The sequence below is a fragment of the Balaenoptera physalus genome (assembly GCF_965194825.1).
Source record: "Balaenoptera physalus genome assembly, chromosome: 21".
In the NCBI taxonomy this organism is placed as follows: Eukaryota; Metazoa; Chordata; class Mammalia; order Artiodactyla; family Balaenopteridae; genus Balaenoptera; species Balaenoptera physalus.
Genome location: NC_138902.1, coordinates 19,725,069 through 19,752,029, shown reverse-complemented (window position 1 = coordinate 19,752,029; position 26,961 = coordinate 19,725,069). Strand labels below are relative to the sequence as shown.

Sequence of the window (26,961 nt, the reverse complement as noted above, 5' to 3'; positions counted from 1 at the left end):
CATGACTCTTTTTGAATTATGGTTTTCTCAGGGTATATGCCCAGTAGTGGGATGGCTGGGTCGTATGGTAGTTCTATTTTTAGTTTTTTAAGGAACCTCCATACTGTTCTCCATAGTGGCTGTATCAATTTACATTCCCACCAACAGCACAAGAGGGTTCCCTTTTCTCCACACCCTCTCCAGCATTTATTGTTTGTAGATTTTTTGATGATGGTCATTCTGACCAGTGTGAGATGATATCTCATTGTAGTTTTGATTTGCATTTCTCTAATGATTAGTGATGTTGAGCATTCTTTCATGTGTTTGTTGGCAATCTGTATATCTTCTTTGGAGAAATGTCTATTTAGGTCTTCTTTCCATTTTTGGATTGGGTTGTTTGTTCTTTTGATATTGAGCTGCATGAGTTGCTTGTATGTTTTGGAGATTAATCCTTTGTCAGTTGCTTCATTTGCAAATATTTTCTCCCATTCTGAGGGTTGTCTTTTCGTCTTGTTTATGGTTTCCTTTGCTGTGCAAAAGCTTTTAAGTTTCATTAGGTCCCATTTGTTTATTTTTGTTTTTATTTCCATTTCTCTAGGAGATGGAAATAAAATTTCCGTTTTTCTTTCTCAAGATTGCTTTGGCTATTTGGGGTCTTTTGTGTTTCCATACAAATTGTGAAATTTTTTGTTCTAGTTCTGTGGAAAATGCCACTGGTAGTTTGATAGGGATTGCAGTGAATCTGTAGATTGTTTTGGGTAGTAGAGTCATTTTCACAACGTTGATTCTTCCAATCCAAGAACATGGTATATCTCTCCATCTGTTTGTATCATCTTTAATTTCTTTCATCCGTGTCTTCAACCGGATTGCTTTTAAACTAGGTTTTCCCTTCATTGTCCACCAGGAAGGAACTTTCTACCCTTCAGAATAAATGAATAAATCTGTTAGCAACAGTGAGAAACCAGTGAGGTATGAAGCAGTCTCTGGCACTTTCTATTTTGTCTTTTCTTAGATTCTGTGGTAAAAGGGAGAAAGTACAGAGAAATTCCAACACTGAGTACATGAAGCTTTAAAGTAAGGCTCAAGTGAGGCTGGGCATTTAGGGGATTTCTTCCAAGTGGGTCAGAGGTCTAGGCAGAAGGGATGTATGAGGTTTAGAAGGAAGGGGGCATGAACTGGGTGGGGTTGGGGGACATTGCCGGGACAAGCCAGCTCTGGAAGCAGAGTAAGAAGAAACAACCTGAGGGTGACTGTATCCTTTATGTTTTCCCTCTCCCCTCACTATTGACAGCCTTCCCTTCATGATCTGACTCTTTGATAAAGAAAAGGATGATGAGATATAGAAAAGAAGGAGAGAAAGAAAAGAAGTAGATACCAGGTTGTACTGTTGAGGAAGAGAGTGAGAGAAAAACAAATTCTTGCCTCCGTGGTCTACCAGCTGCCGTTACTACTCATAATGTTAGGTGTGCAAAGAAAGTATGTGTTAGGTATTTGTAGCCAACCAGCAACTCCCTGACAGTCTCTCATCCATAGCAAAATATTGCATACTGCTTGTTTTGTAAGTCAAGAAACCCAGTGAAAAGCTCTAAAAGAATCTTCCTTGGATCTGAATTCACATACATTTCTGAATTCTCAGAGAGCCTTAAGGTTGGAAAGCTTCAGAATCCATGGGTACACTAAGGAAGAAAGTGATAGTATTATTCTTCAGCGGATATGAAAAAATATCTAAGAGAACACCAGTACCAGAAGACCATGGGTGGTCTGAAGAGTAGGATGGGAGAACATAGTAACCGTTTAGTTCTAGGTATCAAACAACCACCCTGGCTGCAGAGCTTCCTTCCAAGGCAGCATGATAGACATGATGTGCTTCAATCCAGGTGTTGGGACCAAGTCCTACTGAACATGTGCTTTTGTGCAAACAGCAAGCATGTTCTTTGGTGAAGCTTTGTTCACCTGAAACACTTCTCTCATTCTCTCTTGGCTGCTTCATCTTTCGGATGAGGAGAATGGAAGTCTGTGTAATTTAGATTGCTCAGTCAGCAAACAGTGGAAGAATCGAGACTTCCAAGTAGGTCAGCTAGCTCGGAACCAAAGCCCTATCTCTAGACCGTACCGAGGAAAGTCAGCGCAATTTTGCCATCTTTCTCTCTCTCCTTCCCTCCTCTTCCTCCACTTCGATCTTCCCCTCCCCCTCCTTCTCCCTTCCTTGCCCTCTCATTTCTCCCTCCAGTGGTAGATTAGTAATACCTGGGGGTATTCATAATCTTCCTGCTTTCCTCCTTCCCCACTCCCATCTCGACTTCTGTCCTCCCTCCCTCCCTCCCTCTTCCTTCCCTCCTTCCTTCCTTCCTCCCTCCTTCCTTCCTTACCAGTTTCCACCCATTTTCTTATGTAAAGCACTTTTGAATTCTAGCCATCTGTGAATACAAGGCAGTGAAAAATATTGAAGTCACATCAAATTCCACTTGCTCTGCCAGTTAAAAATACAGATGCTTCCTGTTTTATGCTTTCCTCTCACTTTCTCTGGAGTTTAAACATGAAAATATGTTCAATGATAAAAACCAGCACATATTCCCTTTCACCAGGAAACATATTGCAAACAATGAAAGGTAGAGTTATTTTCCCAAGTCCAGCCGGGGTATTAAGATGTTGGAAGAATCATACATAGAACCATAATTTCATAGAAGAAGAACATAATTATTCACAACGATCACATTTTATAGGTGAAGAAATTGAGATCACAGGGAATTGTTGTAATTGTTCTCATATGTGGTCCTCATGGACTTGCCAAAGTTCACATCCGCCTACGTTTTCACCTAGCATAGCTGGGCCTCAATTGCTCCATGATGCTTTTTTGCTATCCACCACTTTCAAATAGGATTCTTTGGCTACTGGGAGAGGCCAAATCCTTGAGCAATGAAGCGTTAGCTTGAAACTCAGTTTATGTGCTGGAGTGAAAAAAGCAATGCAGTACTGAGAGTCAAGACAACTGGGTTCTAGTTACACCTCTGTTGCTACCTATCAAACCTTGACAAAAATTTCTACTCTTGGCCCACGAAGGGGCTAGGTCAAATGATCTCTAAATTTCCTTCCAGCTTTGAAACTTGATTATTTTTTCTCCCTTTACTTTTCTGCTGACTCAAGAGTATATGACATTGGCCATGTTATTAACTGCTGTAAATCTCCATTTTTCCAAGTGCAAAGGGAGAGGAACACATTCCCATATTTTCCTAGCTTATACCTACTATATGATCTTGAATTAAATGGACTGTTTTTAGAAATCACATTAAGTCTTTTATATCTATAGATGTTCTAGCTTTCGCGACTAATTAAATAAGACAGTGGTCATACCGCTGGGCAGTATCCTTCGCTGTAAAAACACTGTATTGACCACGATTCTCACCCCTCTTGGCTTCCACCACATCTTCTTATATAAGCTGTTATAACCCTTGTAGTACTATGGTATAGCACACTGTATGTCACTGTGTTCTCACCCTCCTGTCATATCTGGTCCTATCCTAGCATTTCCTATCTCAATGACTAGATCCTCACCCGTTTTACTAATGCGTGATAGATACTTTCTCACTGTATATTTCTCACTTCCTTATATCCAATGATTCACCAAGTCCTTATTGATCTTATCTCCCCTATGTCGTTCAAATTCATCCACTTCTCCTTCTTTCTCCCACTATGTCCTAGTCCAAGCTACCGTTACCCCTCCCCTAAACTACTCTATTCCACATAGAAGTCAAAGGATTATTTCAAATCGCAAATCTAACCATATCACCCCACTGCCTAAACCCCCCAATGGCTTTTCACTACTACTTTTTTTTTTAATATTCAATTGCACATGTTTTTATTGGAAAGAATTCAGGTTTTTCATTTCATCACTAGACTGCTGTACAGAAAAAAATTTTGTTGAATGAAGAGTTTATGACTGTGTTATAAAGTTATATATGCATGAGCTATGTTTTTTTCCTCTATTTTTAAAAAATGTAGTTGATTTACAAAGTTGTGTTAGTTTCAGGTGTTCAGCAAAGTGATTCATTTATTTATATTTATATATATTTATATATATGTTTATATATATATATATATATATATATATATATATATCAGTAAAAACTGGAGTTACCAGGAAAAGCTCCCAAGAGGCTATGCTTGAACTGTGCTTTGAAAGTTAATTATAGTTTGAACAGGGAAGTGTGTGTGGCTTGTTTCTTTTCTTTCTTTTTTATCTTTTTCAAATTTTTCTCATTTATTTATTTATTTATTTATTTGGCTGTGTCAGGACTTAGCTGCGTCATGCAGCATCTGCATTGCGGCATGTGGGATCTTTCGTTGCGGCACGCGGGCTTCTCTCTAGTTGTGGTGTGCGGGGTTTTTCTTCTCTAGTTGTTGGAGCCTGTGCCTGGAGCCCTGGCACAGGCTCCAGGGCGCGTGGGCTCTGTAGTTTGCAGCACACGGCTCTCTCGTTGAGGTGCACGAGCTTAGTAGTTGTGGCGCACGGGCTCAGTGGCCCCGTGGCATGTGGGATCTTAGTTCCCCGACCAGGGATGGAACCCGCGTCCCCTGCATTGGAAGGAGGATTCTTTACCACTGGACCACCAGGGAAGACCCTGGCTTGTTTCTTGAAGATCTTTCTACATGATGACTGTTCCCCATTTGTTCTTTCTCATACGCTGTCCGCCTGGCTCCCCCAAACTCTGTGTCCTGGGATGCTGGCATCAACAGACTCCCTTGCCCTCTGTCTTCAAGTTGGGTTTTCCCAAAGGGAGGCACCGGCAGGAGGTTGTAGGGTGGAAGGAGAGAATCCTAGGCATTCATTTCCCCATGAATGCTCCTTACCTGGTCGTGGTTGGCAGTAACTAATTCCTCTTCTGAAGGCCACAGCTCCTGTTGGATGCCCCCTTCTAACTTACAGCTACAGTTTCAGTGGGTTACCCCTTCAGACCTCGGGGTGATAATGGCTTTCTGATGCTCTGATCCCCAGGATACACTTAGACTCTGTATTTATTCATCGTGGGGTTGTCATATGTTTCCTGCCAAAAGTGAGCGAGTGGGATTAAAAAAAAATTGGTAAAGAAACTGTCAGCCTGTCAATGGGAATTCTTCTCCAACAAAATATAGTTGTATTTTTCTCCTCTTGTTTGTTCAGTTCAGATGATACATATGCTTTACCTCAAAACAGATCACCAAGCAGGCATCACTTTAAACTGATTATCACAAGCTGACCAGCAGAATGAAACGTGTGTCCCTAAGTAAAACAGAATAAAATGGGCCAATAGACGATAGAACACCTGCTTCCCCCTCCCCTTTCCCCACCACATACACTTACTGCACTGAGTGGGTCTTCAGAGAAAATAAGCCAGTAAGAGAGAAACCCCCATCTCTGCCCCCCTCCCTAGGTATCTACATAGAAACACTCCAGTTATTCCTAACATCACAGACTCAGGAAAGAGGAAACGTGAGAGGCCATCCCTGCTGGAACGGTTGGGAGCTAAGGGTGTGGGTAGGGAGGAGAGCACAATTAAAGTACTGAGGTTTGAGCCCAGATAAAAGCTGCTCTGTCACATCCATCCTGACTGTGAAATCCACCCATCCAAGACATACCACCCTAGATAGACCCTCACTCCTCCTGCAAAGGAGATTGGCAGGGGTCAGTGGTGCTTACCCATGGTACAGAGGGAGCTGTTGTCACTTCATTTGCCATCATTCACACCTATTGAGAGGAGAACAATGGCCAATACACAGAAGCCTTCCTTGGGACCAACTTTTGAGTTGTATAAGCAGTAAAAGCAGCATTGATCTTCGCTTATCAGCATTTTCATCAGTAGCAACAAAACCAGTAGCTTAGCCAGCATTGTGTAGAACTATAAACTTTAACTTCTGAACTACGTCGATTGGTTAAAAAAAATTCAGCCTGTATGTGGCAATTGGGAATAGAATGATTTCCTCTAAAATTATTCCAAGTATTTTTAAAATAAATACTTGGATGATGAAAAATATAGAATATGTGTGATAGTTAGGATAACTGAATACATTACATAATGTCCTTTGCCAAAAAAAGCTTACATTATTACAATGGTTAGGAGGGAAATTAATCTGAGTAATCTTAATATAATAGTGCTAATAATCATAATGGAATGAATCACCCTATATTGCAATTATGATTCAGTAATATATATTTTTGGAGATCAGCTCTTTCATGATGTGTTGGAATGGAATGCAGTAACAGGAGAGCAGTGATTTTGGCTAACACCTTAAATATTCTGAAAAAAGCTAGCACAATAGAAGAATCCATTTTCTCCACTGAATTATTAAATGCCCAAAGAAGTATCATGGGGCAGATAAAGAAGTATATGAGTCTGGAAATGTTAGACTGGCCTCTGATGGACAGAATTGTCAATTTATTAATGAAGCATGGCTTGTGTTGAACAAGACAAGCTGGGTCAAGCATTTGAAGATGCTTTTGAAGTACTGAGGCAACATTCAACTGGTGATCTTCAGTACTCCTCAAATTACAAAAATTACCTGGCTTTCATCAACCGCTGTTGTCATGTCAGAGGAAATTCCAGCAGCTATGGTGTGCTGCCTACAGAGGAACCGGTCTACAATTGGAGAACAGTAATATATAGAACAGTGCTGCGGACCTCTATTTTGAAGGAAATATTCATCAGTCTCTGCAGAACATCCCTGAAAACCAGCTGGTGCAACCTACTCTTCTCCAGCAAAAGGGAGGAAAAGGCAGGAAGAAACTCCGACTGTTTGAATACCTTCATGAATCCCTGTGTAATCCTGAGATGGCATCTTGTATTCAATGGATAGATCAAACCAAAGGCATCTTTTGGTTTGTATCAAAAAACATAGAAAAACTTGCCCAACTTTGGGGGAAAAGAGAAGGCAACTGGAAGACCAGGACTTACCAGAAAATGGCCAGAGCACTGAGGAATTATGGAAGAACTGGAGAAGTCATCAAAATCCGGACAAAGTTAACTTACCAATTCAGTGAGGCCATTCTCCAAAGACTGTCTCCATCTTATTTCTTGGAAGAAGAGATCTTCTACTCACAGTATGTTCAACCTGATCAAGGATATCTCAGTTTAAATAACTGGAATGCAAATTATAATTATACATACGCCAATTACCATGATCTAAGTCACCCTGATTGCTAAATATACTCATATATCAAAATTTTCTGGCATCAGAAATCCCTACAAGTTTTAGGATTTTTCTCTGAAAGCAAATACTGAAAAACAAAACAAAAAACCCAAACTTCATTATTGCTATCTTTTATGAAGTAGCGTATAATCTATACTAACTTGGTGAAAAATTTTGCCAGTGAACAACTTTAAAATGATCAAGTCCCATTTGAAATAATAGACTAAATGTCCTTCCTTTTACTATTGTCTATGTAATACTTCCTTCTAGATTAATAATGCTAGTGGAGATACTTTGATTTACATATTGATTTAAACATTATTTTCCTGTCATACACTCAGACCAAAAAAAAAAAAATCACTCTAACATGTATCCAGCAGCTTTAGCAACAAAACAAAAAACGATTGCCTGTGATAGTGTTCCTGCTAAATTACATTCATGGCTTTAAAAATTTCAGTGACTAAAACTAGAACTACCATATGATCCAGCAATTCCACTCCTGGGTATACATCCAAAGAAAATGAAAACATTGATTTGAAAAGATATATGCACCCCAATGTTCACAGCTGCATTTTTTTTTTTTTTTGGCCACACCGCACAGCTTGTGGGATCTCAGTTCCCCGACCAGGGATTGAACCCAGGCCTCTGCAGTGAATGCGCAGAATCCTAACCACTAGACTATCAGGGAACTCCCATAGCAGCATTATTTATAATAGCCAAGATATGGAAGCAACCTAAGTGTCCACCAACAGATGAATGGTTAAAGAAGATGTGGTAAATATACACAATGGAGTACTACGCAGCCATAAAAAAGTGAAATTTTGTCATTTGCAACAACATGGATGGACCTAGAGGGTATTATGCTTAGTGAAATAAGTCAGGGAGAGAAAGACAGATACTGTATGTTATCATTTATATGTGGAATCTAAAAATGGAAACAAATGAATATAACAAAATAGAAACAGACTTAAAGATATAGAGAACAAATTAGTTACCAGTGGGGGGAAGGAAGGAGGGAGGGGGCAAGATAGGGGTGGAGGATTAAAAGGTACAGACTACTATGTATAAAATAAATAAGATACAAGGGTGTAATGTACAGCACAGGGAATATAGCCAATATTTTATAATAGCTTTGAATAGAGTATAACCTAGAAAAATACTGAATCACTATGTAGTACACCTAAAACTAATATAATATTGTACATCTGAAACTAATATTGTAAATCAACTATATTTCTATAAAATAAATAAATAAAAAGTAAAAAGTAAAAACTTAAAAAAAAAATAAAAAGAAGTATATGAGTCTGGCAGAGGAAGAGTGTGTGTTTCTTCTCCTAGGAGGCATCTTGTGGAAGCCAAGTGTGGAGAGAGAGTGGGATAAGGAAGTGTGGGCTGGAAGAATTCTCAAGGCAAAGCACAGATACCCACAGAATGTGTTATTCAGGCCTCGGCTCCCATGGGCCAGCTGGATTCACTCTAAGGGACTAAGAATACGACCAATTCACATATGCAGATGAAGGGTAATATAGATAGCTAATGTTTGTGAGCACTTGCTGTATGACCAGGAAGTATGCTACGTGCTTCCCCAGAGATAATTCACATTCACTCTCACAACCACTCATGAGACAAATCATTATTTTTATCCTCATTCTTCAGATGAGGAAACTGAGTCAGTGGTGTTAGGAAACATGCTCAAGGTCATACCAGTGGTAACTGTGGGGCTGGGATTTGAACTCAGCCTGACTCCAGAGCCCATGCTCTTAACTATTAAGTGAAATAGGATAGCATCATGTTCAGGATGTCTTTAGATGTGTATATACACCCAATAAAATATTTGGAGGCAACAAGGCCCTATGTCTGGGTTGGTGCTAATGCAAAAATACTTATAGATGCCTCTTTCGGTTGCCAGCTTTTGGTTGTAATTAAATTTCTTATGTCCATATTATTAAAATAGATTAAAACTAGATTAAAACATGCCAGACATTTTGTGGATTTTATAGAGCATTTCCATTCACAAACACTAATCCAGTTAGATAGATTCTTCTCTTAGTTCTCTGAGTGGTGATTTCTAAAGTCCTGTAGAAAAGCCTTTAAAAAAAAACAAAACAAAACTCTATGGACTTGAATACCTATATTAGTATATTAATGCCTTGTGTCTTAAGGTTGTTCCTTACTCACCTTGAAAATTGATATATTACATGGTGCCCACTTTACAGATAGAGAAAGTTGTGGCTGCAAATGATAAAGCCTAAAATATAGCCAAAGATAATTAAATCCACACTTTGTTTCCTTTTATTGAGCCACATTGATGTCTTTAAGCATCATCAGAGGGGGGAAGTTAGCATTCCAGGTCTTTAGTTTCTTAGCATAAAGTAAGACTGAAGAGAGTAAATGTAAATATACTTCATCTCATGGTCCCCTGGACCAGAATTTCTGGAGTTCTGAGTTCTCCTCTCTTCTACCCCTCATTTCCTCATCAAGCATTGTTTCCTTAGAAAGGGTTAAAACAATTATTATATGTCTAATCAAATAGCTGATATGACTTAAGATTGGTAAATCATTAGATAAATTATAATTGCAAATTCTGAAAGAAAATAAAAGACATCAGAAAGTCTTAGGCAGAGACTCACTGAATCAATTAAGGATGGAGAAAAGGTTGTAGTACAAGCTGGCAATATTGCTTCTATATTGCCTCATGTATATAATAAAAGAGTGACTCATGAACCTGAAATTATAAAATTAAGTGTGGGAGATATGTAATATTAGATCATCCTCAAATGAAAAACAGTGTATTATTTATATCAAAAATAGTATGCCACGTAACGCATTTTATGTATAGGCATTTTGTTGGTGTACTAGTACATGCAAACTTGGAAAAAAAGAACACTATTATTTTTATGATTTAGTTGGGGCATGACAACTGCTGTTTAAAAGAAGAAAACAGGGCTTCCCTGGTGGCGCAGTGGTTAAGAATCTGCCTGCCAATGCAGGGGACACGGGTTCGAGCCCTAGTCTGGGAAGATCCCACATGCCGCGGAGCAACTAGGCCCGTGAGCCACAATTACTGAGCCTGCGCGTCTGGAGCCTGTGCTCCGCAGCAAGAGAGGCCGCAATAGTGAGAAGCCCGCGCACCGCGATGAAGAGTGGCCCCCACTTGCCGCAACTAGAGAAAGCCCTTGCACAGAAATGAAGACCCAACACAGCCATAAATAAATAAATAAAAATTAAAAAAAAAAAAGAAGAAAACAACTCTTAGTGTTTTAATACAGTAAAAACTTACATCTTACTGACTTAGATTCCAGCACAGTTGTTCTTGGTTGGGTTGCTCCTCTTAAGAGGTGACCTGGGGATCTTTTTCTCCTGTGCTGTAACAGAGGATGATGGCTCCTCCATCTTTGACACTTGGCTTCAACGTCACTCTGGCAACATACAGCCAGTATTGTAGGCAGAATGAGAGTGTCCAAAACAGGACATGTGCACATGGACACACACATACATACACACATTCTTAACTGCCTTGGTTTGGAAGTGGCACTTGCCTTCTGCTCTCATCCCATTGGTCAGAATTAGTCACATGACCCCCACCTAGGTTTAAGGAGGCTGGGAAATGTAGTTTGGTTCTGTGCTTAGGGAGAGGGAACATATTTGGTGCTCATTTAATCACTCTCTCTGACAGGACTGGTTCAAAAGTCGTACCAGTAAAGATAAAAATAATTCTGTTCATTGCACCCCACAAGATGAATTGATTAAAGTAAAATATGTATGCATACCCTTGTACCCTTACTTTGCATAGTGAAGCACAGTGCAAAGCATATTCCTTAAGCTACTAATTTCAAGACTTGCCATTATAAACTATAGGCATGTGTCTCTAAATTGATGTGAAAGAAATATCGGATCTCAGAAAATATATCATCTGTCATCATGTTGGCAACCTCATCTATACCTGAAGTTTGCTGAAATATTTGGACCAGAAGAGAACTGATCAGTCATCTCCATTTTGTGAGAGAGTGTGTAAGTGTTTCACCTGGGACTCAGTTGAGTTAGTATTTCATAAGCATAGATATAGATTTGGCTAAGGGGCACAGCGACAATGCAGCAAAAGTCATGGGAAAAAAATCATTGTATTTTCAGACTAAAAATTAAGTGTGAAAAAAATTTTCTAAGAACAGAAGTACCTCAGGTCAATGACATTTTTAAAAAAGTAACTGAAAGATAAAACAGAACATATAACAGAAATGGTAATAAAAAGTCTCAGTTCCATGGGAAATACTTGCCAATTACTCTTTTCTTCAGCCATACTTGAGTTCTGAGATAAACTCAAGACTCTTGAGTTATGACTAACCATATATGTTTTGTGAATTGGAGAGTGGGTTAGCAAATTCAGGGTTCAAAAAAATTGTGGGATTTACCACTCTGCTCTTTTGGATTATACATTTGGAAGAAAGTTGCTGCCTAGAAATATGTGCTGTGTGTAATTACTCCCATCTGCTGGGTAAAATCTTTACTACATGGGCATTGAACTTTACTCCCACCGCAGGGTGAGGAAGAATGCAATACGACCCAACCACATCACAGGGTTTGTGAACAAGATCCTTTGTTCACGGTGGCTCTTGGCCTGAGGGTCACTTCCAAGTTCCAAATGTAGCTTAACTTAGACTGGAAACCACAAGGCAATGCTTATCCTCTGAACAGAAAGATTTATTTCTCCCCTAAAAGAAAAGCAAATGGAGGGGGAATGGAATGACCAATGGACCTGCCATATTTATCCAATAGGTGGTTAAGCTCTAAGGGAAGTGAGACAGGAAGGGAAACGGTTCTAAGTTCCCATTTTTCAGCTAATGGGCCCAAATGGCAGGAACTTATCCTTGGTCATTGGACACCCTACATGCACTATCCCTCAGATCTTCTTGCTGTGTGTGAAAGTGCTGAATTCAGAAACAGAGAGGAGTTTCCAACTCTTAAAGTTACGCTACACTGTTGGGTAAAGGGTAGTGGGAACCCACAAGACTATATTATAGTCTTTGATGATCTGGGCATCAGAACATGGGCAGGCTTTTGTTTCTAAGTGGAAGGGAACTTTTCTGGGGATGTAAAACCTGGGCAAAACATGGGTAAGCATCTATGCTACTGTATTAATAACTCCTTTCACCCTTGGCAGGTGAGGAGAGGCTTAGGAACAAATATGGTTTGGGTTTTCTTTTCTTTTGCTTTGCTCACCACCACTGCTACCCCTCCCCACCAGTAGTTTAGGAAGGAGAGTTCCAGAAGTGTAATCCTCTTTTGTCCCCAGGAATGGGTCACAATCGGAAGTGTATAACTACTCCTTCTTAACTAATCTCCTGAGTCCTGGAAGAAGACAGACATAGTTAGCAAAGGTGGAGACACTGGTATGTCAGGAATATAATTCATGTTAGGGTTCTTGGCCTTGAGTTTGGCTCTTGTGTGACTGACAAAGCTGAAGAGCTTCCTTTTATGCTAAGAAGTCTTTGGTTAAATTACAGGCTTGGTTTTCTGTCCTTCAGCAACTAAAGTAAAGAGAAATCAGTGGCAACATAGAACTCACGAACCACTGGCTCCTGTAACTGACAATGGCAATTGCGTGTGTGTGTGTGTTTGTTTCTTGTTTTTCTTCTTATTTTTATTTTCTCACTGTACCCCACCTCAACCTTTTAATCACTCTTCATTCTGTATGTTCTGTTGCCTTCATGTCTTCCTTCTCTTGGTTTCCCTATTCTACATCCCTTTTTCCTTTACTCTTTTAACCTCACTTATAGTCACGCCATCAGCTGTAAACACCATGGAAAACGCTAGTTTCACTGTCTCCATGTGAAAAAAAGAAAAATTCCACCAAGGGAGAGGCTGAAAACATCTATCTTTGAATTTAGAGGGCTTTCTGCCAAGAGAATTATCTTCTGAACCTCCTTGCATCTTGCTGTCCTCATGAAACACACCAGCCAATAAGCTGCCTCCCGACATGAGCTTGAATATCTGGGTTGACTTTGGCTGTGAGCTGTTCCAGCCAATGAAAGCAGACACCCTAAGCCAGTGTTTCCCAGATAGTTAGATTTTATGGGACAGTAAAATCTCCAAAGAAAAAATGAAGAGACTGATATAGATTGCCTTTTATTTAGATTTTAACAAGTAAAACGTTTTTAAAAACTCCATTGTCACCATTATTTCACGAAAAGGGGCATTTTAGGAAAGATAATCTCAACATAAGTTGAACAAATTTAGCCGATGAAAAACCCACTGCCTTGCCTTTATTATCTCAGTTTATCAAAGACTGGGTATGGATATCAACCAGCAATGATACAACTTTAGATCCTTGAGTCCAGTAAAATTGTTCCTTTTCCCATACCAGTGGTTAAGCCTTTGGGCTGATTGCCTCTCAGGGGTCCTTATATCCTGCTGTCTTTATATTGAGGATCTCCATTTCATTCTTCGAGTTACAATGCCCCAAAGAGGCTAGTGGTAAATTCTTAGCCCCGATGTATAAATGGAAGCGTAAGAAATAAAATGAATTTGACCCACACAGAAAAGCTAGGGAGTGGGTCAGCTTTATTTCTACATTTTTTGGGGGGGGAAGGGGAGCTCTGTGCAAGGCAGCGTGGTAGGAGCCCCAGGCAGGGGTAGGTAGTGGGAGAGAAGGTATGGGAGGAGCGAGGAGCTGAGAAGCACAAAGATGTGGCCCTATTCTTGAGTGATTGCCATCTAAAAAGACATAGATACGTACCCAGTTCATAACACAAGACAGACAGTAGTCAATGCTTAATAGATACATGAGAAAGTACTATTGAAGGGCAGAGAAAGGAGTAATTCCTTTCACGGAATTAGTACTTCAGAGATTACGGAAGTAGTATTATGCGTAATTATGTAATTGCGTGATTACTTGATAATTTCTCCCCTTCACGGCTACAGTATAAGCTCTATGAAGGCAATACCCCTATCAGATGCGACAACCTCTATATCACAGCTCTCAGCATAGTGCCTGGTATCTAGTACATGACCTAAAATATTTCCTGAATGAGTAAATGAGTGCCTACAATGGTAGGGGCTATGAAAGATACCAAGAAATTAAGGTTTCATTCATTGCCTTTAAAGCATCTGCAAGCCGATAGGTTTACAACATGACAGATGTGCTCAGTCAGTTCTTTGCTTGTGTAGGAGATCACAGATGGTCATAGTAACTTACTTATTTCATTCTGAAATGGAATTTCATCTCCACTCAGCTTTTCCTTAGGCATGGTCTCCGATGCCATATTTATCACGACATCTACTTGGAAGTGGACTTCATACTGTGTAGAACCATAACAGACAAATGTGATAGCCTCTTGCCAAGTAATGATTTATGCTGGGCAGTTGCTTAAAAGGCTGATTTTAGTCACTTTATTTACTATATTCATGCACTGCTTGGGGAAGGGGGCCAGGTGGGGTGGCAAACTTTTTTTTTTTTAAGCTAGTAATTATTTGCAGAAGTCCATGGGCAAAGTGCTAAGCTCATACCTGGCAACGGAATCCTGGGTTAGACGGTGGCCTTGGTGATATTATACATCTCCAGATTGTGGTTTGCCAATTGAAATGCAGACATGTGCAGAAATAGCCTCATTGTCATTCTTTGTTTTTGTAATGTCATCCTTGGCTCCACAGATTTATTTATTTTTCCTTTTTCTACTGTCAACAGTGTTTCAGCAGTGAGTTATATTATCCGGTGACATCAGAGGAAGCAAAGTTACATATGTCAGCTTGGCAGGAATTGTCCATTTACAGCAAATTTGTGATAAGTTTCATTTTTCTACCATTTTCACCTTGAGTGATGAAGTATCCACAGTTTGAAGAGACACCATGGGGCCTCCCTTGATGCTAGCAGTGCTCTAATTGAGCAGCTATTGCTTCAGTACTGGAGGGGAAGGAACCTGTGATCTTCGGGTAATCCTTCCCTGTGAATAGTGGGAACGTATTCCCAGAGTTGATTGCCTGTGTCTATAGGTAATGGAGGCTTAACTGTCTTAAAAGTTATAGCCAGTTTCATCCTCATTAAGTTTAATGGTTTGTGTAATGACCGTGTGTGCAACTAATGGAATAACCAAAAGAACAATTCGTGAACTGTTTATGGAAGAATACCTTTACCGTTCAAATTGGACATTAGACTATGGCTGGTTTCATTGCAAGGCAAAACTTCCCTTCTTTATTTTCTAGTTAGGTTTATATGCAGCCTACAGGGTATGGTGTGAACTGTATCTCAGGAGAAAGGCTGAAGCTTTCAAGCTAATGAGTTTGGACTTTGAGTGTCTTCTATTATTATTATTGCTATTATTTAAATCAATGTGATATATAATGAGGAGCTCATAAAAATTAATTTAGATGTAAGACAAATTAATGGAAGTTAAAGCCAAAAATCCAACTAGGGAAAGCCAAATACGCACATTAAAATGACAGCCTCTGCCCCATCCCTTAATGACCCATAGAAAGTAGGAAATTTTGGTTAAGATGGCACCTCATATTATGTAAACTAGAATGTAAGTGCCATGAGATTAAGAATTGTTTCTGCTTTATTCACTCCTGTATCCTCAGGGTCTAGGAAGTTGCCTAGGATATAACAGGTACTCAACAAATATTGAACATAAGTGGTTGATGAATATATAACCCATCTTGGGTGAGGTAGCTTTGTTTCATTTCCGAGGGGGGTGAAATTTCTTTCTTTCAGAAAAAGAGTAGAAAAAAATGATCTCTACGAAAGAATTCAGCCCTGAACTATCTTTCTTCACAAAGATCTTTTCCTGAGAGCAAACCACAGGGATTTGTGGTTGTCACCATCAGTGATAGGTTTGGGGTATGATAAAGTGTAGAAAATAGCTAAGTAGAAGAGAATACATGCTTTATAAAATATAATTCAAAATAATAGCTATCAGCAGCAGAACTTTGTAGGAAGCGCATGGTGGGAAAATATAAACCCCACCCTGGTGATGGCATCAGCTACAAATTGAGAAATGAATTGGACAACCAAACGGAATGTGTCTTCAGCAGCCCTTAAGATCAAACGACCAGAGATGACCATGGATCTTTGGAGCCTACACTTTCTTCTTTCTAAAACAGCTAAAATCAGTAGGGGAATGAAAGGGAAATGGCTTTATTATCTGTGAGCAGTGTGTCCCTCCCTCTGGATATCCATCTCTCCAAACATGCATTTTTATATTTCTTGGGAGTTCTAGCTAATAATTCCATTTAGAGAAAAATGTGCCCCTACCTTCCAACCTTCCCCATTTTTACATCACTGATTTCTCATCATTTTGGCACAGTCAGTAATCTCACATGTAATTCAGCTGCAAGAATAATCATGGCCCAGTGATATGCTGGCATCGTGGAGGGTCAAGAAAAATAGAAACTATGATAATTGTGGAAGAAACAGATCTCAAATGGGAAAATCAATCCCAGTGATCAGTGAATGGTCCAGGCGAATGGTGTGAGTTCAAGAAATTCAATTCAACAAAAATATATTGAGCACTGGGATATGTCACAGAGCAATGCAATGCTCTCTGCTCCCTGGCGCTTATGTTCTAACATCTAGTATGGATGCTCTCAACGACATTGTAAGTCTTATTGAGCTGGAACCATGAAGTTCTGCAAGAGGGTTTCCTCTAGGTTAAATTAACACCATCCCTGTAGAAATCTAGAGCTGGAATAAACAGGGAAGTGAGGGTCCTGTTGCCTAAGTCCTGCTGGTTGAATTTAGCTTTCCACCATGCAAGTCAAGAGCCCAACTTTTGTCTGCATCCTGAGGAGCTTTCCAGAAAGAGTATGTATTTTGACAATTAACCAAGACTTCATATTTTTGGAAAATGAGATGTTTTAAAACATGAAATCCATGGAGAGAGAATTATAAAATCAAAGGATCCTTTATGAAGGAATAGGAATCAACCGGCTTAGAACTTCACTTCCTTTATATTTTGGCTCAGGTGTGACCTTTTCAGCAAGGCCTTCGTTGACCACCCACCCCGTCCCTCCTCCTGGTACACCCCTATAACCTCCCTTACCTCTCTGTTGGCTTGTACCACCTGACACACTATAACTGTCCTTATTTATTTGCTGATTATCTGTCTCTTCAGTCTGGAATACAAACTCCATGGGGGCAAGGACTTTTCCACAGTTGTTGCCAGGTGGTGGTAGGAGACTCCCATCTAAGGCTGAAAGGCATCTCCTTTTCTGGATCTGTGATCTTTGGCATTTTCCTGTCACCACAAAGCCTAAGATTCCCTGTGGTCAATGCTGGTATCATTGTCATAGATGACTTTAGGCTTTTAAAATGGTTAAATCAGATGTTTGAGTGGATTACTATGTCACCTATCCAGCTATAAGGGACCATCTCCGGTGGATACCTGAAACTTGATAGACTCAGTCTTCAAGTCGCAAGACCAAGTGATGGGTCACTGTTTTAAGACATCCTGCTTTCTCTGTCTATAGGTGTGTCTGGGTGATCTTCTCCAGATACCAAGTCATGGTACAATTGGTTTTCATAGAGCTGACTCTCTAATTCTGCTTCCTATAACCACCCATGAAGGAACTTTGAAAGTCTGTGGTGATGAAACATGTAGGCATTTGAGATTTGTGAGTGTGAACACATAATTTGAGAGTAGGGCCCAAATGACCAAAAGAAAATAAATTCTCATGTTAATAACAGTTGTTAGGAATTCACTAGGACCAGGAATTCTGGGGTTGAGATACTAGAAGTTGATCGTTTGGTGATGGGCTGCTTGACGTTGATTAGTGAAAATTAAGTGTATGTAGTTTGAGAAAGTGGTGGAAATTAGAGAATCATTTGTAGCTGGTGAAGAATGTGGAGGGATGGAACACAGTGGAAACTCGGGAATTGATTTCTCCATACAATTCTAACTAAGTTTTAACTTTCTGGTCCAAAGATGGAAGTAAGAACAAGTTATTTTTCCTCTAAGTAGGAGATTACACAGAAAATACTAACACACAAACTATGCATAATGCAAAAGCAAACTAGAATGATTTCTTTTATCCTTCGTTTATGGGTTGAATTACGTACACTGCTCCCTCCCCCCCCAAAAAAAAGATATGTTGACGTCTTTACTCCCAGTATCATGGAATGTGACTTTCTTTGGAAATAAGAGTCCTTGCAAGGGAGTTAGTTAAGATGGAAGCATACTGGAGTAGGGTGGGCCCTTAATCCAATATGACTGGTATCCTTATAAAAAAAGAGAAGACAGTGTCAATACACAGACACCCAAGAAGAATGCCATGTGAAGAAAAGAGGCAGAGATTGGAGTGGGTCATCTACAAGCCAAGGAATGCCTGGGGCTACCAAAAGCTGGAAGAGGCAGGGAAGGGTTGTCCTTAGAGGCCATGAAGGGAGCATGGCCCTACAGTATTTTGACTTCAGACTTCAGGCCTCCAGAACTGTTAGACAACAAATTTCTGTTGTTTTAAGCCACCAAGTTTGTGATACTTTCTTATAGCCGCCTTAGGAAACTAATATGCCTTCCTAGGCCCAGGTGGTGAAGTAAAGGGAAGACCCCAATTCAAAAAGTGAAGTAAAAGGCTATAGCTTCTCACCACTTGTGGTAAGATGTGTATGCTGTTGGCACAGAAGAGAGTTTGCATTTTCTGGAAGCCTGTAAGGTCCTCTGTCTTGTCTAGTAAGGGGAGGACTCGCTGGAGTATCTCAGCAGGTAAAATGGCAGCAGCCAAGACCAGGTGTCTGTACTATTGCCTTCAGCTGCCTGATGAAGCATCATCAGGCTGACTTTATTTATGATGCCTTTGGGATTAGTCCTGGCTCCAGAGAAGCTGGCAAAGCTGACCCCCCAAATTATTTTAAAATGCATGAATTAAAGCCCATCATGCTCTTATTTTTCTGACGTGACACTGATGCCTAAAAATCAGCCTAGTGCATTTCATCCGGTTGCATCAGCTAGTCTTGTATTTGATATTTATAAGCTTCAGTTAGTTGAGGACTAGAATGATGGCCAAGCAAAGAATGTTTCCTTAAAGATGGAAATGATTTGAGGTATCTAGCCCCCTCCCCAAAGTGATTGTCCTAGAGACACTTACCAATTCACTTGTGGCTTCTAGGTAATTTATGTTTTTATGATACCCACAGATCCTCCTCTGCTTTCTTCTCAGTGATAACCAGAGCAGGCTGGGAATCGTTTACTTGTCTCTGGTGTCCTACATTCCTCACACTTACCCTTTCGTAGTTTCTTCCAGTATCATTTACTTTTGTCTATCAGTGGATTTCCTTTACTTCCTGTATGTCTACCTTGTTGGGAGTTTATGGAGGGGAGGAGAGGATGAGTAGATTTTTGTGTATGTAAAGGTAATCCCAAATCTTTGTCACTTGCTTTCTGCGTTTTAGGGAGAGGAAAAATGGAACTAAATACCTAATAAAGCAAATTTTAAAAATTCTTTAGTTAAAAAAAGGACTTTGTTTCAAGTGCAGCCGTAGAATGTTCAACCTGTGTCACTCATTTAATCCAGAGTGTCAAAATTTATATTTAGTGATTATGCAGATAGCAAACTTGTGACATTTAATTTGACATTTTAAAAGAAACACAGATGTAGAAATATTGTCTGGAAAGCATTATGACTCTACCAATATTATTTATTTTAAAGAGCAAACCTCATTACAAGACTATCTGTTCATCTACCCTTTGACAGATATTTACTGAGTGATACAGTGAGAACAGGGACACGGTCCCTGGCCTCCTGGGCCCTGTCTAGTAGAGACACAGACACACAAACAGGTAGGACAAGAGAGTCTTGCTCAGAATTGCTGGTGGTGGAGGGCTCTCTGGAACTGTAATCTGAAGAGTGAGGGCCATTTGTCAGGATAAAAGGTAGGGGAAAGGGGAGGGGAATGAGGTTATAGGAAAAGAAATGGCACATTGAAAGGCCCAGACTTCCAGGAGCCTGCATGTCAGTCGTACCAAAAGTAATTTGGTAGAATGGTTGCTTGGATTGAGAGGGAAGGAGTAGTGAGGGTTGAAACTAAAGATAGAATTAGAGATCATGTTGAAGACCTTGTGTTTTAGGTTAGGGAATTCCTGCTTTATTCTGAAGGGCGCGGAGGACTTAGACACTGAGCAGTGACTAAGAAAAATCCCTGTGGCTTTTGTGTGAGAGTAAGGGGGCGTGGACCAGATCAGAGTGAGGGAAGCCATTCAGGAGGCTGCTGCAGTACCGCAGGCGAGCGCTAGGTGGCGGTGCCACCGGAAGTGGGAGTGGAGATAAATATGTGAGTTATAGGAAGGCTAGGTAGGACTTGATGATTATGAACTTTGGAAGCAGAGAAGAGGGAGGGGTCAGGGCTGGCTTACACGTGAAACATATGGAACTTCTTTCTATCCTAGAAAAAAAAAAATCACTGTCATAGAGCATGATAGTAATTGTTGGACATAAGTAAACAATCAAGAGCTCAATGTCAGTGCCACGTGGAGGAATTGTATGCCCTTGAAATGTTCCTTTCAAGCAGAGGTGTACATTTCGTTTCTGAAGACTCAATCCGTAACTAAGTTATGATTTCAGACCCATAACTCTGGAAGGTGGGGTCATCCACAGCCTGCCACTCAGCGGTGCCAAGGTCTCGTGGTCGTAAAGACAGGAGGAGTGCTCACATCCAGCGAGGTTGGGGAGCGGTGCAGAGAGGGGTCTTTCTGATGCCGAAGTGGAAAGAGAAGGAGCCTTAGCTTTCTGACGACAACTCATCCATTGACTTTATCAGTATATTTCAGTCTGAGGGCATCTGCCCCTCGGGAAACACTACAAGGTACACATCTCTCAGGAGATCTCCATTCATTTTTATCACTGAAAAGGTTTCTTATGTGTCTGTTTATTTGAGGAAAGTGAGAACGTTTCTCAGGCAGTAACTGCCACAACTAATCATTTATCTAGGTAAGAAACTTGGGAACTTTTGCCAGGACTTTCTTCTGGAAATTGACTGCCCCCTGCAGGCCCTCCTCTTTCAGCTTCTGAGCCAGCTGTGTGTATGTCCTGCACCATTCCTCTCACTGGCTGGCTGACCATGGGCAAGTTATTTACCCTTTATGCTTAAAAGACCAAGCACCCAGGAGCATAGGAAGTGCTACGAATGCAATAAAAATAGCATAATATTTATTATTAAGTAAGTTGGCAAAATATCTTGAAGCTTTAAGCTCCTTGCTTTTATTTTCTGTACATTTATTGCTGGCCCTCTGTGTCCTAGGGGGGCACTTTTCAACTTTCAGTGATGTTTCTCTGTTATCAAGTCCCAGCTGAACAGACTACCTTTCATATTCAGAAAGTGTTTGGTGCCCATTAGCCATGACCGTCCAGTCTGACCAATGACATTGACAGTGGACCTTGATTTTTCTTCCGGTCAAGCACAAATGCTTTGTAGCCCTTGGCTTTCTTCTATTCATGATCCCTCATGTTGCTGTAGTATTTTAGGCCCTACTTTTGGCATTTAATCCCAGCATCTTTGTGGTCCTTTATATTTTTTCAAGGACTACATATGAAACTTCGAATACCCACGTGCAACTAGGGATGCGTACAACCTCACACAAATCTGCCTCCATTCTAAGGCCAATCATATGCTGTAGTTCTCCTTGCTTTTTATATCTGAGCACACATTTTCATCTTGAGCCTTTTTCACCCTTCTTTTGTTAGTACTGTCTATTAAGTTTTAGTCGGGTAAGTTTGTGTTTTGCCTTGCCAAAGCACTGTCCAATTTCTTCTCAGATCTTTTTGATATATTCCTCCTGCACTTCTTGGATTGGGGGTTTCTGCAGTCCTCTCTGAAGGAATTTTGGCTTCTCTCATACATTTCCCTCCTATGCTTTTGCAGACTTCTGTAAATACATTCTATTTGTGCACAAATTAACCTTCCTATTTTCCGTCTGGTTGAGTATCCTCTGATCCTGGTAGTAAATGTTTTTGGTGTCATGGACCTTTTTGGCATTCTGGTGATGCCCAGAGACCCTGCCTCAAGATGGAGTTTTTAAATATCTGTGGAAAATATATCAGATTACAAATAAGCCAATTAAATTGAAAGATAGTTAAATATTTTTAAAATTGTGATATGGTAGTAAACAACCTTCTTGATTGGTGCATGAAGTAATAAGAAGTAATGTGATGTAGCATCAGGACTAATAACTATGATTCTTTCAGGAAATCTGCAATTTCTGTTGCTGAGGAAAATCACAGTTAATATTACTATGGTTTATTGCTTACATTTGAAATCAATGGAAATGCTAATTTTCAGTTAGAGTTCAGGGAGAAGGAATATGTGAACGTTTTCTTCCCATCCAAGTTCATGGATTCCCTGTATTCTATCCACAGGTGCTAGAGGGAGTATCTAGGTCACAAGTTAAGAACTCCAGCTAGTAGTCCTTTGTGATTTCAGACTCAGCTCAGGTAACCATCTCCTCTGTAAAATTTTCCCTAAATTCAGTAGACCTGCTTCTCTATCTATTCCTGTACTATCTTGTTCATTCTCTATAATGCAGTATTCATTTATTATGATGATTACTATTATCCTATTTTCCTGTATTTATTTCCTCTTTGTAAATATCTCTCTATATAAGTATCTCTGTAAACAAGTATATAAAATATACTTTTATTTCCTTGGTGTCCAGGACAGGGTCTGATCTAGTGCAGGCACTCAATAAATGTTTGTTTAATAAATGATTGCAAAACCTTGGCCAGCTTCTGGTAAGTTTTCCCAGGTCACAAGTAATAGAAGGACCTGAACTTAATTTATTCCCTTCTACAAGGGGCACAGTATACAAGCGTTGAACTTTAATCAGAGGTGTGCTTTCACCAAGGGTCTTCTTGGCCAACTCTGAACCTTTCACTCTGCATTAATATACACCTAATTGCTCATGAAGTCACAGCTATGGACTTATAACCGAGTCTTCAAAGTATTTTCATTCCTTAAGAACATACAAATGGAAAAATTAATTCCCTTGTTAGATAAAAATATATTAAAGATTACCAGCAAACAAATAAATATGTCTATTTATAACCTGACAAAGGAATATTAGTTGTTCACAAGGTATTTATTCTGAATAATGTTCTGGGAGATTATAAATAACCTTAACTCTCAGTAAAAAATGTGCTTACAGAATAATTTATTCTAATTAGCCTAAATGTATTAAACTTCCCACTAAGGAGCATGAATTAGCTACTATTTAAGTGTGAACTTTTACTTCCACGGTGCCTAATTCTGTTCTATATAAAGTCAGGCATCAAAGATGAGCTAAGGTTAACTATTAAGATGTTTTAGTCGTTATTAGAAGGTGGAGTGGGCACAGTCTCTGATAATAATAATGACATGAGTACAGAGAATCATAAACAGAAAAATACAAGGAACTGGAGCCAAAGGAGAGTGATCTATAAGCATCTTGTACTTGGCCTTAAGCAGGCTCTCAGGAGTGCTGGTGTAGTTAGTCTAGAATCTAATTCTCTCTTTCTCTGTCTAACACACACTTTCCACTTGAACTCCTCCCTCCTGTGTTGTCCTGGAGGGAAGGGTAATTTTCAAGGTGACTACAAAATTCTTATAATTATATAGTTTACTCTGTATGAAATATTTACCAAAAAATATTCATTCCGGCCCACAATGAATTCCATGAAAAGATTTCTTCTGTGCTTTAAAAATACTCTTTATGTGGAAGATCATTGAGATAAAAGAATATCAGTATTGGTGAAGTAAAAGCCATTCCTGCTTCACTGCTTTAAAAATTTCAGTGTTTTTTATTTGTTTAAAAATTTATACTGAGTACATAGGGAGAGAAAAATTACAATGAGACGCTGTGAGGATAAATAAGGTCATATGACCATGAAATGTTTGGAAAAGAATTATAATTGTTTTTTTATTTATTTTTATTTTTGGCTGCATTGGGTCTTCGTTGCTGCGCACGGGCTTTCTCTAGTTGTGGCGAGCGGGGGCTACTCTTCGTTGCGGTGCACGGGCTTCTCATTGCGGTGGCTTCTCTTGTTGCGGAGCATGGGCTTTAGGTGCGCAGGCTCAGTAGTTGTGGCTCGCAGGCTCTAGAGCTCAGGCTCAGCAGTTGTGGCGCATGGGCTTAGTTGCTCTGCGGCATGTGGGATCTTCCCGGACCAGGGCTTGAACCCGTGTTCCCTGCATTGGCAGGCAGATTCTTAACCACTGTGCCACTAGGGAAGTCCAGTTAAGTCCTTTAAAAAAAAAAAAAAAAAAAAAACATGGTTAGAGTTCCAGTTTTAAGAGAGAGAGAGAGAGAAAAAAAGAACCCCATGTAGTTCTAAGGAGGCCCTGGAAGATTATATTTCCACCGCCATCTGTGAATAGCGGGTGGAATTCTCACATCCCTTTCTTGTAGAATGTGCATTCTAGCTTCAGGAGAATTCTTTGTTACAGACCCACATTGAAATTTGTAAATCACACAGGCTAAGATTTTCAACCTAACCTCCAGTTGGATGGGGCTTTCCACACTGCCAAGGACTCAGGTCAAGTCTTTTTCTTCCTCTTTCCATCTCCTGTCTTCTTCTTTTTTGGTTCTAACCAGAGAAGGTATTCCAGTTTTTATTTTCTTTTTCTATTCAAGCCCTACAGCTCTGCCCAAGGCAAGATGCTGCAGGGATTAGAAAGATGAAGCAGCAAAGTCAAATCGATAGTGACAGTCAGTGAATGCAGATAAATTTCTACAAGCGAATGTTCAGCATTATCTCTTGGGCCTCCCACCAACATGAACATCACTCAATTTCCTGATTTAAGATTCTCACAAAACAAAAATCAAATCACTAACGAAGTGCCAGCCACTCAAAGCCTTCAGGTTAATGAGTTTGATCTTCATTAATCTCAATTTAGAGGTCTTGAGTTGACTCACCTTTGGGATAGATGCTCCCACCCAAAAAGGAGTTTATTTCCCATCAATTAAGCAGAAATAGGAAAATATTCCTCCAGCTCTTGTTAGCCCCTTCAGATATCTTATCCAGCTCTTTAACAGTTGGATAGTATGTTGTGGGAAGATGAACTGGGAATTGAAGCTGCTGATGTAAGAAACAACCTAACTCAGCCCATCTCTCCTCTCTGGCCATTCACAGTGATTTCCTTTAAACCTTTGTGTTCATTCAAGTCATGATTTTCTTAGACAAATAGGATGTGGAGTTTAGAAGGTGGTGGGATCTTGAAAAAATAATTAGTTAACTCTTTAATTGTGTATTGTATGAATGTATGTATATGTACATATTTTGTATTGAATCTATTTTTCACTTTGTTTCAGTGATTTTCAGGAGTGGTACAGAAATATCAACACTTCACATGACGTGCTATAAAAGGTTTTTTTGACCTTTTCTTATAACTCACTGAAACTAGTCAAATTTTTCTATTTTCCTGAAAGTACGTTAAGACACAGTCTTAGAACCTGATACTTTGATGTTTTATTTTTGCTGAGGCCAAACAAAATCAAGGCCCAACCTCAAAAACATTTTCACTTGTCATGAATTTCCTATGAACTGGCACTGAGTTTTATTTAGTCTGTAACCTTTCAGGGATTTTGATAAACATGATTTCTAACATGATAACATTTAAACTGGGATAACTACTATTTTCTCAATATATGTTAAATTTTATGGAAAAAGTCAGAAGAGCATCGGGTGACTGAACAAATATCTAGTAGAGGTAAAGACATTTTCCTCAAAAGAAATGTCCTTGGTTTTTGCATTAATGGTTAGAGCTATTACGTTATACAGTACCATCTACACACTTCTCATTTTTATTCCTAGTTGGAATAAAACTTAAAGACTTGAGAGTCCTTCCTAAAGAATGTGCATGTATTTAATTTTCAAAATGATAGACTTAGTTGTATATTAAGGTAAAATACCAAGGAGGTGGGTTTCCAAGGATACTTTCTTGGGAAGTCTTCTTTTAAAAAACTTTTTATTAAAATATAGTTGATGTACAATGTTGTATTAGTTTCAGGTGTACAGCAAAGTGATTCAGTTATATATATATAACTCTATTCTTCCTCAGCTTCTTTTACATTTTAGGTTATTATAAGATATTGAATATACTTCTTTGTGCTGTACAGTAGGACTTTGTTAATTTTCTATTTTATATAGACTAGTGTATATATGTTAATCCCAAACTTCTAATTTATCCCACCCCTTTCCCCTTTGGTAACCATAAATTTGTCTTCTCTATCTGTGAGTCTATTTCTGTTTTGTAAATAAGTTCATTTGTATCATTTTTTTAGATTCCACATATATGATATTTGTCTTTCTCTTTCTGACTTACTTCAGTTATTATGATAATATCTAGGTCTATCCATGTTGCTGCAAATGGCATTATTTCATTCTGTTTTATGACTGAATAATATTCCATTATATATATTGTATAGATATAATATATGTATACTATATCCATTATATATATGTATATAATGTGTGTGTATGTGTATATATATATATATATATATATGTATGTGTGTATATATATATATACACACATAAACACACACATACATACCACATCTTCTTTATCCATTCATCTCTTGATGGACATTTAGGTTGCTTCCATGTCTTGGCTATTGTAAATAGTGCTGCTGTGAACACTGGGGTGCATGTATCTTTTCAAGTTAGAGTTTTCGCCGGATGTATGCCCAGGAGTGGGGTTGCTCTTGGGAAGTCTTTAGAAGTTGATTTTAGTTGACTTGATGGCCTCAAAGGAAGCAGCGAGCAGTGGAATTCCCAGCAGGACCCTTCTGTGTTAAGATCTTCTATTCTAGTAGATGGCATTCCAGAGACTTTTTGTGTGTAAGTAAATAATTGAAATTCTGCAGA

General features: G+C 39.4%; 1 pseudogene across 1 annotated transcript; it reads left to right on the top strand.

The window, feature by feature from the left end:
* The first annotated feature begins 4,133 nt into the window (after positions 1-4,133).
* Positions 4,134-26,518, top strand: LOC309651725 (transcription factor Spi-C pseudogene; annotated as a pseudogene). The gene has a single exon. The product of its transcript is annotated as a transcription factor Spi-C pseudogene (transcript).
* The last annotated feature ends 443 nt before the right edge of the window (positions 26,519-26,961 follow it).